General features: G+C 27.5%; 1 pseudogene; it reads right to left on the bottom strand.

Moving 5' to 3' along the window:
• Window positions 1–1,036: 1,036 nt before the first annotated feature.
• LOC115719895 (5-methyltetrahydropteroyltriglutamate--homocysteine methyltransferase 1-like) lies at window positions 1,037–5,271 on the bottom strand (annotated as a pseudogene).
• Window positions 5,272–11,289: the final 6,018 nt, after the last annotated feature.

Raw genomic sequence — 11,289 nt, 5'->3', positions numbered from 1 at the left:
GTTGATCGTAAACCAAAGCGAGAAAATGGGATATACGGTTTGTTAGAGAGATATGTGGCTAAGATGATTTTTTTTAATTTAAAAAAAGATTATTTAATTTTTTGGGTTTAATTATTGAGTTTATTTATTAACGGGAGATAAACCTATTAACATCGTTAAATTTAACAGAATATTCTTTGTATATTCTGTTAAACCAAGAAATGCCGTTAGATAGACACTTTTAATATATAAAGATATCCTATTTTATAATAATTCTACAATAAATTGGCCAATCTAATATATGTTCACAAAATCATTTTTATTTAATATACAAAAATTATATTTGAATAATTATTATTAGTATTTTTTTTTTTTGAAATCACTTGACTAATTATTTGAAGAAATGAATGTGAGTGCTTTTATGATTAAATGATAAAAAGATTTTATGGTAATTAAAAAAAAATTAAAGACATTTTTGTAATTTAGTATTGCCAACTTTTATATAGCTTATAGATTTTTCTGTATATAAAAATCAAAATTAAATAATTTAGAATATATATATATATACTGAAATTGATAATCTAGTCTAGACAAATTACAATATAATAGATCATAAGATAGATTTATAGGAAAACTTGGAGTTGGATCAATAGCAACCAGCTAAAAAAACACTATTATTCTTATAGTTTCTCGTCACTTGTCCATATGTCACTCGTGTGCTTATTGAATAACAATTTTTTAGTTTTGAGAGACTTTGATAATCTTTGATTAAAATAGGCTAAATAAGTATTTTGGTTTAGTGTGATTGTTCTGTTCTAATCACAACATAGTATGAAGAGCCAAATTGTTCGTAATGAAATTGTTTCAAAGATTCAATATAAATACCAACAATTCGACTCGTCCACGGTCTTGTGTTGATCAATTTTAAGATTCTTACAAAATGAGGTTCTTCTTTGTTGTTGGGAGAACTTGTTAGTTTTTTGTACTAGTGTTTAATTAATTTAGTTTTCATTTTTCAATATGTTGGATGATGAATTCATAGTTTGAAAACTTTGAATTGAGTATTAATATTCTTTTTATTCTTCACTTCTTTCCAATCAATTCTTCCATGTAGAAACATGTAAGGAAAAAACAGATACAAGAGGATATATGATAAAATGCAACATCAAGACTCTCCATTGAGCATTTCAAAAACTTCTAGATTTACTGCAAGAGAAAAACATCAACCAAATTTAAAATGGTTGATGGATTATTCGAGCATGAGTAGAAAAACAGATACTTATCATTACCAGACAATGGCAGAAAACGAGCTCACTTAGCACTGGCCAGCTGGGAGCGGAGAAGCTTGGCAGCAGCAACCATGTTGCTAAGGGCAGGCTTCACTTCAGTATATTTGCGAGTCTTGAGTCCGCAATCAGGGTTGACCCACAGAATGTTAGTCTCCAAGACAGCAAGCATCTTATTGATCCGGTCAGCGATTTCTTCTGCAGATGGGATCCTTGGTGAGTGGATGTCATACACACCAGGGCCAATGCCAGCGCCATACTTCACTCCCTCTCGAAACACAGACAGAAGCTTCTCATGAGATCTTGAGTTCTCGATGGTAATCACATCAGCATCCATGTTGATTATCGAGTGGATGATGCCATTGAAATTTGAGTAGCACATGTGGGTGTGAATCTGTTCAACAAAATAATTTAGACAACCAGACGCGACTCTTCACATTTGAAACATTGATTGAATTTTCTCAAAATCTCCCTATATTTTCAAAAGTAGGTAAACCTAGAAGTAACTTTTATCTTAGGATACAAATCACAGAACTTCATGTAAAATAGATCAGTATGACTGAACCTGAGTAGTATCTTGGACACCACAGTTGGTGATTCTGAAGGAGTGAACGGCCCAATCAAGATAGAAAGCCTGCTCGGACTTCCTAAGAGGCAAACCTTCTCTTAAAGCAGCCTCATCAATCTGGATAACAGTAATTCCAGCCTTTTCAAGATCCTCAACTTCATCCTTAATCGCCAAAGCAATTTGATAGCAGGTCTCAGACCTGAAAGCAAAAAGACATTAATAAGGGAAAAAGTAAAAGAAAAGATAAATATCCAGAAAATTAATTTATACTTGTATCTTACCTTGGTTGATCATTTCTAACGAAAGACCAATTCAAAATCGTTACAGGACCAGTGAGCATTCCTTTCATTGGGCGCTTAGTCAAACTCTGAGCTAATGAGGACCAGAAGACTGTCATGGCCTTGGGGCGACTGACATCACCATAGATGATAGGTGGCTTGACACAGCGAGATCCATAAGACTGAACCCACCCATTCACAGTAAGGCAAAGCCAGATAATTGCTCTCCAAAGTACTCAAACATATCATTCCTCTGATTGACAAAGGAGCAGTTTAATAAGATCTTCATAAAAAGATATAAATGTGAAAACTATACATCAATGTCGAGCTCTTCTTGGAGCTTGACAACTTTGTTAATCTCCTCCTTGATCGCACTGACATAATTTTCTTCGGAGATTCTAATGTATACACCAATAACAGTTCAGTTAGTTCAAACAAAATCATTTAGAAATTTTTTAGGACAATTATAGCAATACTCAGCTAGCCAGGAGCTCACTTTTTAGCCTTGTATTCACGACGGACTCTTCTGAGATCCATGGTCTGAGGGAAGGATCCAATTGTGGTAGTTGGAAGAACAGGAAGGCTCAACTTTTTCTGCTGGGCATCCAGCCTGACACTCACATTTGTTGCTCGACGGTTGTCAGAGCCCTTCAAAGCAGCAGCCTTTAAAAGCAAAGAATTGCAGTCCAGAGTAAGGAAAAGATGATCACATCAAAACTATAGAACATGAGATGTTGAAGTGGACATCTATTCACATTTAACATAGACTTACTGATTTTTGAACATGCTCATTTGTTACCCTAGTTGAAGATTTTCTTGAAGCTTGAGCTGCTGCATTGGCAGCAAAGAAAGCCTGGAGACAAATAAAAAACCAGACACTGAATTTATTCACTTGTATTGTAGAATTATATAGTAGGCCAGCACAAAAAGTTACATAAAAAAAAATCATAAAGAAAAATCCAAGCTCGACTGATCATCACTTGACACAACAAGACAGCGGCAACATTCATAATTACATTTATATGTAGTCCTGTTCATACAGTGTCTTCCTAGTTAGAGCTAAATAATAAAATTACGTAAAAATAATGAAAGGAATATCCCTATAAAAATTTATAGATTACAAAAGAGAGAGGGAAAAAAGCTCAAAACTAATAAATCAAATCCCAATTCCTCAAGAATCAGAAAGATATAAAAAAGTAGCAAGTTATTATGCAAATAATTTAACTAACAAGCTTGCAACTAAATTAAAAAACCTATTAAGTATAATTTTCTGTCTGGAAAAATATTGAAGAACAAATATAATATGTAGGGAGAAAAAAGCACCTCATCCTTGTGTCCAGACAATACCTTAGCCAGGGCATTTACTTCAACTACTTTTTGAGCAGCAAATGCAAGCCATGACTTGATCTCCGCATCTAACTTAGTCTCATTCACAAGATCAACCGCAGTGTGTAGAAGAGAGCAGGATGTAGAGACAACAACCTTGTCTACAGCATGTGAAAGATAGCAGAAAATACTTAAACCTCTAGAACAGTAGTAACATTCTAAACCAACGCAAAGAACTTATAGAAAGAATACCTTTTCCAACAATACCCTCAAGTGCCTCTAGGGTACTGATGGAAGATGCAAGATCGTTGGCCCATATATTGCGCCCATCTACCACTCCAGCAAACAAGTATTTTCCAGAAGGAAATCCACTCTTGATCAAATCAAGGGTCTTTGTTCCACAGACCAGGTCAAAGCCATACCCAGCTACACCCTTTAGAGAGGTAAGTGTTTTGTATGCCTCGGCAGGAACATCAGCAAAATATGATTCAATTATAACATTCAAACCAGACAAAGATGACTCTAGTTCTGAGTAGGCACGAGTAAATGCTTGTAATTGGTGAGAATCAAGATCCTTCACAAGGGTGGGCTCATCAAACTGAATCCAAGTGGCACCTGCAGCCTTTAGTTCAGCCACAACCTCCCTGCATAGCATAGACCATTTTTGGTTGACAAGATTTAATACAAGATAACATTGAAAAAGGTAACGTCTGATAAAAATATAATATTCTTACTTGTAGACTGAAAGAATATTTCCAATGAGGGAAAGAAGAGAGAAGGACTTCTCAACACCTTTTGCTGGTTTTGATAGCAACAAGTAAGACACTGGACCAACAAGAACTGGTACAGTATCTAATCCTAGCTGCAAGGCAAGTAAAAACAGTCAATAGTGCATAAATAAACAACATAAGAAAAAACAAATCTTTAATGCCCAGAAGCTTAAAATGAAAAATTGGGCATTCGAAGAAACGAAGTGAAAACTAGAAAGAAGCATAGCTCCTCACCTGATGATCAGAAACTTCTCGAATATTACTCACGTCCTGTACAATTATAGCACCCCAAATCCAAATCAATTTAAAAAAAATCTTTATGCTATGTTACGACACAGAAAATATTATACAGTTTTCAATCCTAAAAAAATCGAAAGCAACGAGTTAAAAAAACTTTCAATCACATCATAGAAAAAAATGCTACTAAGTCCATTAATCTCTTTCTAAAAAGACAAATGCAAGTAGAATATGGTTACCTTTCATGGATTTTACTAGGTGTTTAAATGATTTAAACCAACAAAACTAATTACAAAATTGTCAACTTTGCACGATAAAACTAATGAAAAATGCATAATATTGAAAGAGACATTATATCAAACACGTTGCGAGCAAAAATGCCAAAAAACAAATTAATTCCAAACTTGTATTGTATGATAAACCCAGCGAGCGTCAAGGAAGATAATCAAGCCCTATGAGAACTAATACCGAGCAATAACAAAAATTCATACATAAGGCACGAAGAGATAGACATAGAAAGAAAGAAAGAAAGGAAAAAAAAATACTGAAACGACATACATACATGATCTTAGAGGACGATGCAACTGCGCCGCCGCCGGTGAGTGGGTTCCTTGGTGGAGAGGGAAAAAGAGGTTTTTTTGTGTCTCTGAGTCTGTTGTGCAGTGAGATGAGGAGTGGAGAGTAGGATAGCATCTGAGATTGATTTTTACACTAACTGAGAAGAACAAGTTTTGATTTGGTTTAAGGAAGAAGAAATCCCATCCCTCCCACATGGACGAAACATAACTTTTTTAATATGTTTATATTGATTACTTTATACAATCCTATCGCCGGGTCCTTCCAGTCACGTGGGGCAAAGTAGTTGGGTTGCATCTAGCGTGGGACGTACAATCCTATTGCCGGGTCCACGCGTTGCAAACAACTATTTTTTATTACATCACTAAATAATATAAACAATTATTTTTTTTATTACACAAACTACCATATAATATTAATATTATAGTTTAATGTTGGTAAACAACTATTTCTTTTTAGGCTTTTTTTCACAACAAAAATAAAATTATTACAAAAAATGTGTAAAAGAAAATTATTTGAAAAATTTATACATTTTCAAAATTTATTACATAAAATCATACATTTTAATCATTAAATAATATAAATCATTAATGATTAAACTAATTACCATAAATAGATTATTATATTAATTAATGTTTATAATATTATTTTGTAATATTTTATCCTTATGTTTATTATATTAATGTTTTAAAAATTATTAATAATAAAACATGTTTATTAAAATTCAAAATAAAGAATTTTGTCAAATTAAGTAAATAAATAATAAACAATTTTATAAAAATAAACAAATTAAATAATTTTTTTTATTAAAGATAAATGTTTATTATCTATTTTAGTATGAATTAATATAACTTAATAATTTTTTTCCAATAAAATACAATATCAAAATTATAAACCTTAATGTATATAAATATAAATCAATGCTTAAAATTCTAAGAAATAAACATGACACGCAGAGTGATATAATAAACATATCTGAATATTATTATTTTGTTTATTAAATTAGTATGTTTAATAAATAAAAACAAAATAAACATATATATACAAAGTATTTTATATTATTAGTATGTTTATTATAATTGTAAATACAAAAATAAACATAGCCAATTTATACTATACTAAAATAAATATATTTTCTTTAAATTGTGTCTATATATTTATTATTTTCTAATGAGTTAGTGGAAGAATTTTCTATTGAAATACAATTCTTACATCAAAAAATAAATAAATAAACAAACATAACTTTATAAACTCCAAATATTATTTAATTAGAAAAAATAAATAAAAATTATTAATAATAAAACATGTTTATTAAAATTCAAAATAAAGAATTCTGTAAAATTAACTAAATAAATAATAATCAGTTTTATAAAAATAAACAAATTAAATATTTTTTTATTAAAGAATAAATGTTTATTATCTATTTTAGTATGAATTATTATAATTTAATAAGTTTTTTTTCAATAAAATACAATATCAAAATTATAAACATTAATGTATATAAATATAAATCAATGCTTAAAATTCTAAGAAATAAACATGACACGCAGAGTGATATAATAAACATATCTGAATATTATTATTTTGTTTATTAAATTAGTATGTTTAATAAATAAAAACAAAATAAACATATATATACAAAGTATTTTATATTATTAGTATGTTTATTATAATTGTAAATACAAAAATAAACATAGCCAATTTATACTATACTAAAATAAATATATTTTCTTTTTATTGTGTCTATATATTTATTATTTTCTAATGAGTTAGTGGAAGAATTTTCTATTGAAATACAATTCTTATATCAAAAAATAAATAAATAAACAAACATAACTTTATAAACTCCAAATATTATTTAATTAGAAAAAATAAATAAAAATTATTAATAATAAAACAAGTTTATTAAAATTCAAAATAAAGAATTCTGTAAAATTAAGTAAATAAATAATAATCAGTTTTATAAAAATAAACAAATTAAATATTTTTTTATTAAAGAATAAATGTTTATTATCTATTTTAGTATGAATTATTATAATTTAATAAGTTTTTTTTCAATAAAATACAATATCAAAATTATAAACATTAATGTATATAAATATAAATCAATGCTTAAAATTCTAAAAAATAAACATGACACGCAGAGTGATATAATAAACATATCTGAATATTATTATTTTATTTATTAAATTAGTATGTTTAATAAATAAAAACAAAATAAACATATATATACAAAGTATTTTATATTATTAGTATGTTTATTATAATTATATAAAAATAAACATAGCCAATTTATACTATACTAAAATAAATATATTTTCTTTTTATTGTGTCTATATATTTATTATTTTCTAATGAGTTAGTGGAAGAATTTTCTATTGAAATACAATTCTTACATCAAAAAATAAATAAATAAACAAACATAACTTTATAAACTCCAAATATTATTTAATTAGAAAAAATAAATAAAAATTATTAATAATAAAACATATTTATTAAAATTCAAAATAAAGAATTCTGGGAAATTAAGTAAATAAATAATAATCAGTTTTATAAAAATAAACAAATTAAATATTTTTTTTATTAAAGAATAAATGTTTATTATCTATTTTAGTATGAATTATTATAATTTAATAAGTTTTTTTTTTTCAATAAAATACAATATCAAAATTATAAACATTAATGTATATAAATATAAATCAATGCTTAAAATTCTAAAAAATAAACATGACACGCAGAGTGATATAATAAACATATCTGAATATTATTATTTTGTTTATTAAATTAGTATGTTTAATAAATAAAAACAAAATAAACATATATATACAAAGTATTTTATATTATTAGTATGTTTATTATAATTGTAAATATAAAAATAAACATAGCCAATTTATACTATACTAAAATAAATATATTTTCTTTTTATTGCGTCTATATATTTATTATTTTCTAATGAGTTAGTTGAAGAATTTTCTATTGAAATGCAATTCTTACATCAAAAAATAAATAAATAAACAAACATAACTTTATAAACTCCAAATATTATTTAATTAGAAAAAATAAATAGGACACAATAAACAAAAAATAAAGAAGGAAGATAAACAGTTTTTTTTATATATTTATTTATTTTCTAAAAAATAAACATGGCACTAATATAATAAAGCTATGTGAATATTATTATTTTGTTTATTAAATTAGTATGTTTAATTAATAGAAAATAAAATAAACATATATACATACAAAATATTTCCAAAGATTTTTCAAACAAAATATCATAATATATATATTATGAATATTAAATTAAACAACATAATAGCATTACTAATCTCATAATATATAGGGCATATATGACATATTTTAATAAAAAAATCATGATTATATAAGTATTGATTTTGAAAAATATACCATGAAATTATTAATGTACAGATTATATACGTGATATTAGTAATATTCTAATACAAATTTTATTATTACTGTACATATTATATACATGATATTATATACCATGCCTAATACAAATTTTATTATTGATTAGTAATATTCTAATATTGATTATGGTTTGAAAGCTTACTCATTAAATGTTGTACAAATTAGCCATACAAATAATTATAAAACGGATAAAATTTAATTATGGTAATCATTCTCATTAAATCCATCCAATATAATTAAATTAAGAATTTGTATGATTTTATGTAAAAATATTTTTAAATGTGTACATTGTGACAATTAATTTTTTTTGCACATTTTTTTGTAATTATTTAAGAAAATGTATACACTTATGTAAAATGCCTTTCTTTTTATTACACAAAGCACCGTATAATATTCATATGGCTAATAAGTAATTTTTCCCCCGAATTTTGACATATACCAAATTATGCTTCTTGAATTTTTTTGGCCGTTAAAAATTCCTCCTGAACTATTGAGATTGTTAGATTTAAGGACTTTTATCTAAAATTTTCATCTATGTTAGAATTTTTTTACTAAAATTAGACAAAAGTCCTTAAATCTAACAATCTTAATAGTTCAGGGGAAATTTTTAACGGCCAAAAAAGTTCGGGGGGCATGACTTAGTACATGTCAAAGTTCGGGGAGAAAAATTGATAATTAACCTATTAATATTATAATTTAATTTTGGGGCCAACCCTAGGGAGTAGAGGTGTTGGCTTAGGCATGCATACGACCAACGATTCATCATAAAGAAATACTAATTACAATTTCTTAGTCAATCTTCACGTCCGAAATCACATGCCGAAATATTTTATTTCAAATTTTTTTCATAGTGGTATTCGTTATATTTACAATATCATCCCTGTAAATTTTTGAAAAATTCTGAATAGTTTACAGTAGCAAAAAAAGAGTTCCTGATATTCCAGTTTACCACGCGCGTTCAAAAAACTTCAAACGTATTTTCGGCACTGTAAACTATTCAAAAAATTTCAAAAATTTACAGGGATGATATTGTAAGCATAACAAATACCCCCGTGAAAAAAAATTGGAAAAAAAAATATTCCGACATGTATTTTTGGGCATGGAAATTAACTTAGAGATTGTAACAGAAGGTTGATGGTAGCACTCCTCTTCATAATAAAGCACAATTTCTTGCAAACAACTAAATTTTGTATTACATAAAGCACTATATAATATTAATATTATAGTTTAATTTTGGGTAAAACAATAAACAAATATTAAATGAATAAAAAAAATATAAAATTACATAAAAATTATAAGGGATATTTGCAGCAAAAGTCTTTTAAAAATTTACTTTGATTGAGATTAATCCCCAACCACAAAAAATAGCGGCAATAGTCCTCAAAGTCGTACTTTTTGTAAGTCCGTTAGTCCCAACTTTAAAAGATATGTTCACTTATTCAAAATTGACACATGTCCAATTATTATTGGTATAAATTATAATTTTAATTTAAAAAAATTATAATAAAAATAAATAAATTATTTAAAATTTTTAAAATAATTTTTTTTCTTTTTTCTCTTCCTTGTCTTCTTCATCTCCAGCCACATGCCAATCCCCGCCACCAGCCACCCCAACCCTCACGGAAGCCACCCCAACCCTCGTGGCAGCCACACAATTGCTTAGTTTTGCCAATGCTCGAGAACCCCAAAGCCCCAAATCTCTCTCTCATTCTCCCTCTCCTTGATCGTGCCAGAGCTTTGGAATGTTCTTCCATCGTCGACAAGATCTGAGCAGACAAGTTACAAATTAATACTTGTTGAGAAAATTATTAAAGGTGTAATGAAATTTGAGCATCATAGTTTCTTCATTTATATAGTTTTCTGCAAGAAGCATGTTAATAAATTTAATTATATAAGCAAAGTTATCCACTAATAGCAGCTTTTAGTATTATATTACCGCCCTCAAATTTCAACTTTTAATATTGTAGAAGATGATACGGTCACTTTGCAACCCATCTAGATGTTTCAGCAATCTTAATAGTTAAATCTAATTCCTAATGCATTGTATATATGCACCATCCAATATAAGAGTAAAGATGCAGCGTGAGATCCCATATCCTAGACAAGCCAACCATAAATTATTTGAATTGCTAATATTAATTTGTATACCCCTAAAAAATATATTTAAGTGCACTTCATTGCATTTCTTGCTCTAAATTTTTGATAATTCAATTAATCTTTCTTGGGTGAAAAGGAGGATATCTCGATCGATGAAGAGAACGAGAAAATACCATATGACCCAATATATTTGACAATCAGGCCCAACCCTAATGGTGTGCAGGCAGACCTACTACACAGGGCCCACGCAAGAAAAGGGCCCAATTATTTTTTTTTTTTTTGATAAACTCCCTCCCTTGGTCATTGGAAAAGCCCATTTAATAGGGATCATTAATTGAGAGACGTTGGTCTTATCTCTCTCATTCTTCTCCTTCCCAACAAAAGCTCATTAATTTTTAACCTTTTCAATTTTTTTTTTTTATAAACCAAGTATTAGACTATTAGTCAATTAAGTACCAAATTTCCTAGTTTTTAGTAAACTAACGGTACCAAATTTATTAATACCATTTAATTAATATTTTTAAAACTTTTTTATTCACCTACTATATATATATCCCATTTTAAGCTTTTTCATCCACATCAAAAATCAAAATTGTTTATGAGAATTGAGAAGAAAGATATTAGATATATTTTATTATCATCTATATTTTTAGTTTTTTTTTTATATATATATAAAAAAAAAGAATTGAAGAATAATATCATTCATTGGAATTTTTTGAGGCAAATTTATCAACGGTTAATAG

Source organism: Cannabis sativa, chromosome 2, assembly GCF_029168945.1.
Source record: "Cannabis sativa cultivar Pink pepper isolate KNU-18-1 chromosome 2, ASM2916894v1, whole genome shotgun sequence".
Lineage (NCBI taxonomy): Eukaryota > Viridiplantae > Streptophyta > Magnoliopsida > Rosales > Cannabaceae > Cannabis > Cannabis sativa.
Note: the sequence above shows the minus strand (reverse complement) of the source record. Positions and strands in the feature narration are given on the sequence as shown.